The sequence below is a fragment of the Onychomys torridus genome, chromosome 9, assembly GCF_903995425.1.
Source record: "Onychomys torridus chromosome 9, mOncTor1.1, whole genome shotgun sequence".
NCBI lineage: Eukaryota > Metazoa > Chordata > Mammalia > Rodentia > Cricetidae > Onychomys > Onychomys torridus.
The window spans coordinates 30,783,688-30,789,897 of record NC_050451.1 but is presented as its reverse complement, the minus strand read 5'-3'; positions in this window follow the sequence as shown (position 1 = coordinate 30,789,897).

The following is a 6,210-nucleotide window of genomic DNA, read 5'->3' as shown; positions in this document are numbered from 1 at the left end:
TGTGTGTGTGTGTGTGTGTGTGTGTGTGTGTGTGTGTTGAGGCCAAAAGAGGGTATCTGGTTCTATGGAGACAGAGTTACAGGAAGTTGTAAGATACATGACATGGGTGCTAGGAGCTGAACTGGGAGTCCTTTAGAAGAACAGCAAATGCTCTTAATGACCATGTGACATCTCTAGTCGCCAAGAGGAATGTATATGTTATGAAAATAGTTTTGAGCCAGGCAGTGGTGGCACACGCCTTTAATCCCAGCTCTAGGGAGGCAGAGCCAGGCTGATCTCTGTGAGTTTGTGGCCAGCCTGGGCTACCAAGTGAGTTCCAGAAAGGCGCAAAGGTACACAGAGAAACCTGACTCGAAAAACAAAAACAAAACAAACAAACAAACAAAGAAAAGAAAATAGTTTTGCAAAAAGCATGTGAATCAACCCATGAATTTTTTTTTATCTGTTTGGTTTTTGTGTTTGATTTGGGCCGCATGTTAGACCTGTCATTGGTTGGCCACACAGGCAAGCTGCCAGCCACCATGGCCCCAGCACTTCTTGTGGGTAGAAAAGGATGGGTCAAAGGCTTTGTGGCTGGGTTGGTATCCGAGTTCCACTACCAGGAGCCTTGCCTGCTTACAGAGGATGGATGGTTCATTCCCAGGAGTCCTCATTAGGGTCACCCTCATAAGTTTCAGGAAGTTTCCACTGCTCTAGGTTTCTGCTCTAGGCCCCTATATGAGCTCCTATTCCATACATCTCTCCTTGTACTCTTTCCCTCTGTTCCTCCCCACTACCAGATCCTTCCTATTCCATTCAACCACAAAGTAAATCAAATCATCGCTAATGATATTCTGTTATACCTATAGATCAGTGCCTAGACCAATCATCATCAGAGAGGCTCCTCCAACAGCTGACCCATAGCCAAACATTAGTCAGAACAGATGAGGTGGAGAAAGGATTGTAGGATCCAAAAGGGTGGAGGACAAGACTTTAACTCTCTGACTCATCTCCAGTCTCATAAGTTGATTCTGCTCCAGGGGACTCTATAATTATAAAACACTGACCTGGAAGAAACCTTTCCTCAATATAGTCTGAGATCTGCCATGACCAAGGGCAGCTTCAACTGTCCCTCTCATGTCCCAGGCTTGCATGGGCATGCTCTCCACCAGAAGTTTGTGTCCTCTGCTGCAACTCCAAGCACCATGCCTGCCTTGCTTGCACCTTGCTCCCAATACTGCATACTAAAGATCTTTATTGCTATCAAGAATTTCTTACCCTACACCCAGTTGGAGGAAGGTCATCTCAACTCTACATTTCATCAGATGTGCCTAATCTACATTGTTGTCCTAGATGAGAGGTGACAGATCTACTCCATCCCTGACTATAAGTAACACTGGAGCATGATCCTGAACCCACAGGGATCAGTGGGGACACCAGAGCCCTGCATAGATGCCAGGCTGCCTCAATTAGCATGCCTACCTTATGAAACCCTTTCAACATGTCTCCTGAGACTTCTTTCTTTGATTGGGGATGATTCAGAGCAACCAATACAACACACATAAGGCTGAAGGTCACAAGCTAACCTCAAGAGCTGGAGAGAGAGCTCAAAGGTTAAGAGCATTTGGTGCTCTCTTGCATGGTGTCTAACAACCAGGTATAATGGGATCTGTTGCCCTCCTCTGTCCTCTTCAGGAACTGTTCATGTCCAGCACAGATAAGGATCAGGAGTCTGAGGCTACATGAGCTCCTGTCTCAGACAATAATAAAATAAAAATGAAGAATAACATGACTTCACAGTGGTGAGAGAGTTGACAGAGCAATCTCTGGAAACATGGCCTGCCTTAGCCCTGTGTGCTCTCAGGTCTTTGTTCCCAGAGAATGTAGCAGTTGGGGAGCAGAAAGTCTCTTCTGTTTGACAGACCAGCCTGGATTTCCTGCAGCAGGCAGCACCCTCCCTTAGCACCTATCAGAATCAAGGCCTTAGAGACAATTGCTGGGTGTCTGCATATGAAACCCTGAGGAATAAATAGGGGGATGCTCTCCTAGCTCATATGCAAGCAGTAACAAGCAACTTTGACACTTCATAGGAGGACTTCATTGGGTCCTGGCTCACTGGAGTCTTACTGATAACTTTTCAGTGGGCAAAAGCAAGTTTAATATAGTAGTCCAATTGTTGAGAAAGAGGAGGGACTGTAAGAGCATGAATTGTTGAGACCAAGATTGGAGAGGCACAGGGACAAATAGCCAAACAAATGGAAGCACATGAATTATGAGCCCCCAGCTGGATCAGGCCCTCTGGATAACTGAGACAATTGAATAGCTTGAACTGTTTGAGAGGCACCCAGGCTGTGGAACCTGGATCTGTCCTTAGTGCATGAGCTGGCTGTTTGGAACCTTGGGCTTACACAGGGACACTTTGCTCAGCCTGGAAGGAGGGGACTGGACCTTTCTGTACTGAATCCATCAGGTTTAAATGAATCCCCAGGCGAGTCTTGGCCCTGGAGGAGATGGGAATGGAGGGTAGGGGATGGGGGGAAGTTGGGGGCAGGGGCATGAGGGTAATCCATGGCTGATGTGTAAAATTAAAACACAAATATAATTTTTAAAAAAAGTTAAAAAATATAGTAGTAGGCATTCCCACAGGGTCTAAGCCAAAGCACAGAAATCTGCATGTAAACAAAACCCATAGGGCAGTGTTTCTCAACCTTCCTAATGCTGTGACAGTCTGAGGCAGAAGCCATTCCAGGGAGGGAGAAGCTGCCTGACTGAATTTGAGAAGCTCATAAGCCAGGTATAGTTCATCACCCCCTGAAACCTGACATGCAAGGAGAGTGCTCTTTTCCAAAGCAGCTGTTGGCATTTTTGTGTTGGGAAGCACCTGTACACACACATTTCTGTTGTGTGTCTGCTCTGAGCAACCTTACTTCTCATCACAGACTACACTCACACATGTAAGATTCCCCATGATTCTCATCATCTTGCTCCTCTGGCCAATCAGCAGAGAGGATAGGCAGGACCAAGTCTGGTTGCTTAGTGACCTCTGGAGAAGCCCACCTATAATAAGAAAAGCTATTTCCTGCCTAGATCCAGACTCCATGTTCGAATAACAGAGAAAGGAAGCAGATCTTACAGATGCTCAGAGTAAGATGAAGTGAGTTATGTGGCAGCTCAACTGAGGTCAGAAGGTACCAGGGGGTTGTGAGATACCCAGCTGTGCCTAGATGCTTATGCTGAGGGTTAGGTCTGGCCTGCATTGTGACAGGGGCATTGCGGGGTTTAAATAAGAAAAGGTCACATTACACATGACAGCTGGAGGCTGACCTCAGTGCAGAGTCAAGAATCAGTCTAAAACCTGACTCTTTAGAACATAATTATATTCCTAGGCAATTTATAAGATACATTGGTTTGAGCAACATAGAGACAATACAGGAAAATGGAGAAAGCTTTTCTAAAGGCTCAAGATGCTATAGATTGACATTGTTGGCTTTTGAGTTGGGGGAGATAATAGTCTGCATAATCAGTAAGGACAGCTGAAAGACAGCCTCAGACCTCTAAGATGCATAAAAGCGTGTCAGCTCAACTGAGCTACCTGGAAAGGACATTCTTCAACCTGTTAAACTGTCTGAAAGTCATACAATAATCACTAGTTGTGAAAGATTAAAAACCATTGAAACAAGGCTGTGTCTGTATAGATTGATGGATTGATTAGAATGCTTCAGGTTCAGAGGCTAATTATTTTATCTTGGCTAGTTCTGGCTCTTCCTTGGGAATAGCCATTCTTTGCCCATCTTTGTGTCAGAACTGACATCTTGAGTTTTGTGCATGGTGACAGATATGGATCTATTTGCAGTTTTGTACATGTTGACATCCAGTTATGCCAGCACCATTTATTGAAGATGCTTTCTTTTTTCCATTGTACAGTTTTGGCTTCTTTGTCAAAAATCAGGTGTCATACATGTACTGATTAATGCCAGGGTCTTCAGTTCGATTCAATTGTTCCACATGTCAGTTTTTATGCCAATACCAAGCTGTTTTTGTTACTATAGCTCTATAATAGAGCTTGAAGTCAGGGATCATGATGCCTCAGGAGGTTGCTTTATTGTACAGGATTCTTTTAGTTCTCCTAGGTTTTTTGTTTTTCCATATGAAGTTGAGTATTGTTCTTTCCACGTCTGTAAGAATTGTGTTGGGATTTTGATGGGGATTGCATTGACTCTGTAGATTGCTTTTGGTAAGATTGCCATTTTTATGTTAATCCTACCTATCCATGAGCAGGGAGATCTTTCCATTTTCTGATATCTTCTTCAATTTCTTTCTTCAGAGATTTAAAGTTCCTATACAGGTCCTTCACTTGCTTAGTTAGAGTTACCCCAAGGTATTTTATATCATTTGTGGCTATTGTAAAGGGTAATGTGTAGTTAGAGTTTTCCTGCCTGGCCCACAGTCAGGACAAAGCTCTCTTACCCGCCAGTCCCACAGTTGCTCAGACCCAACGAAGTAAGCGCACAAAGACTTATATTACTTATAAACTGTATGGCCGTGGCAGGATTCTTGTTATCTACTTCTTTTATCTTAAATTAACCATTTCTATTAATCTATACTTTGCCATGTGGCTCGTGGCTTACCAGTACCTTACATCTTTCTTGTCATGGTGGTGGCTTGCAGCGTCTCCCTCCCCCGCCTTTACTTCCCAGAATTCTTCTCCTTGTCCCGCCTACCCTATCCTTCCTGCCTGGCTACTGGCCAATTAGCACTTCATTTATTTTAACCAATCAGAGCAACACATTTGACATACAGAACATCCCACAGCAGTAATGTTTCTCTGATTTCATTCTCAGCCCTTTTATCATTTTTGTTGTTGTTGTTGTTGTTGTTGTTGTTGTTGTTTTTCAAGACAGAGTTTCTCTGTGTAGCTTTGCGCCTTTCCTGGATCTCGCTCTGTAGACCAGGCTGGCCTTTTATCATTTATACATAGGAGGGCTACTGATTTTTTTTCAGTTAATCATGTATCCTGCCACATTACTGAAGGAGTTTATCAGCTGTATGAGTTCCCTGGTAGAATTTTTGGGGTCACTTATGTACAGTATCATATAGTCTGCAAATAGTGAAAGTTTGACTTCTTCCTTTCCAATTTCTATCCCTTTGATCTCCTTTTGTTGTCTTATTTCTCTAGCTAGAACTTCAAGTACTATATTGAATAAATATGGGGAGAGTAGACAGCCTTGTCTTGTTCCTGATTTTAGTGGACTCACTTTGAGTTTCTCTCCATTTAATTTGATGTTGGCTGTTGGCTTGCTGTAAATTGCCTTTATTATGTTTAGGTATGTTCCTTGTATTCCTGATTCCCTTTATCATGAAGGGGTGTTGGATATTGTCAAAGGCCTTTTCAGCATCTAATGTGTGGGTTTCTTTCTTTCAGTTTGTTTATATGTTGTATTACATTGACAGATTTTCGTATGTTGAACCATTCTTGCATCTCTGAGATAAAGCTTACTTGGCCATGGTGGATAATGTTTCTGATGTGTTCTTGGAGTCACTTTGCCAATATTTTATTAAGTATTTTTGCATCAATGTTCATGAGGGAGATTGGTCTGTAATTCTCTTTCTTTGTTGCATCTTTGTGTGGCTTAGGTATCAGGGTAACTGTAGCCTCATAAAAAGAGTTTGGTAATGTTCCTTCTGTTTCTATTGTGTGGAACAATTTGAAAAGTATTGGAATTAGCTCTTTGAAAATCTGATAGAATTCTGTGTTGAAACCATCTTGTCCTGGCCTTTTTTTTTTTTTTTTTTTTTTTTTTGGTTGGGAGACTTTTGATGACTGTTTCTATTTCCTTAGGGGTTATTGGTCTATTTAAATTGTTTATCTGGTCTTGATTTAACTTTGGTATGTAGTACCCATCCAGAAAATTGTCTATTTCCTTCAGATTTTCCAATTTCATGGAATGCAGGTTTTTGAAGTATGACCTGATGACTCTCTGGGTTTCATTGTTGCCTGTTGTTATGTGCTCACAGGTCAGGGTGTCCTCGAGTCATCTTGTCACATTCTTTGCTCATGCAGATTGAAAGCACGCTTGGTGAGAACAGGTAGAGATAAATCCCTAGTTCTCCTTCACATGAGCATTGTGCATTTACAAGGGTGCATGCCCACATGACTGGATGTCCACGTGCTGTCACATAGACAGGAATACACAAAACCATAGATACTCTACTTCATGAACAATTTGAAAT